The following is a 466-nucleotide window of genomic DNA, read 5'->3' as shown; positions in this document are numbered from 1 at the left end:
AGTTTATTAAATTTGTTTAATTTTCTAATGACTTCTAATATAATTAACAAAAGACTAACGCAGTCCGCATCAAATGATGAGTGGATATATCGGAACAAATTTGCGAAATTTCAATTTGAATTTTTTTCTTTGAATAAAATTCTCTTGCCTTCAATGACAGCAAAATTTGTACATTTTTAGTTCAATCAACACATATTACTGCACGCTTATATATACCCGTTTGCTTTACTTGCACATTTTCTACTTACGTTTCTCGTTCTTTTCAGTGCCCAAATATATATTTTGCTATATTTCATGAAAAGTACCCTATGGAGTAAGTAAAATGAATAGTTTTCATATTTACACAATAGGTATCTGCATAATGGCTCTTTCCTCTTTTCATCTTTTTTGTCAATTGTACATTCAGGGAGATGTGCACATTTTCATGAAGACTACCCAGATAACACGCATGTTTAAAAGACATCGT

The sequence above is a fragment of the Temnothorax curvispinosus genome, unplaced genomic scaffold, assembly GCF_003070985.1.
Source record: "Temnothorax curvispinosus isolate PA1 unplaced genomic scaffold, ASM307098v1 QBEX01015672.1, whole genome shotgun sequence".
Lineage (NCBI taxonomy): Eukaryota > Metazoa > Arthropoda > Insecta > Hymenoptera > Formicidae > Temnothorax > Temnothorax curvispinosus.
Note: the sequence above shows the minus strand (reverse complement) of the source record.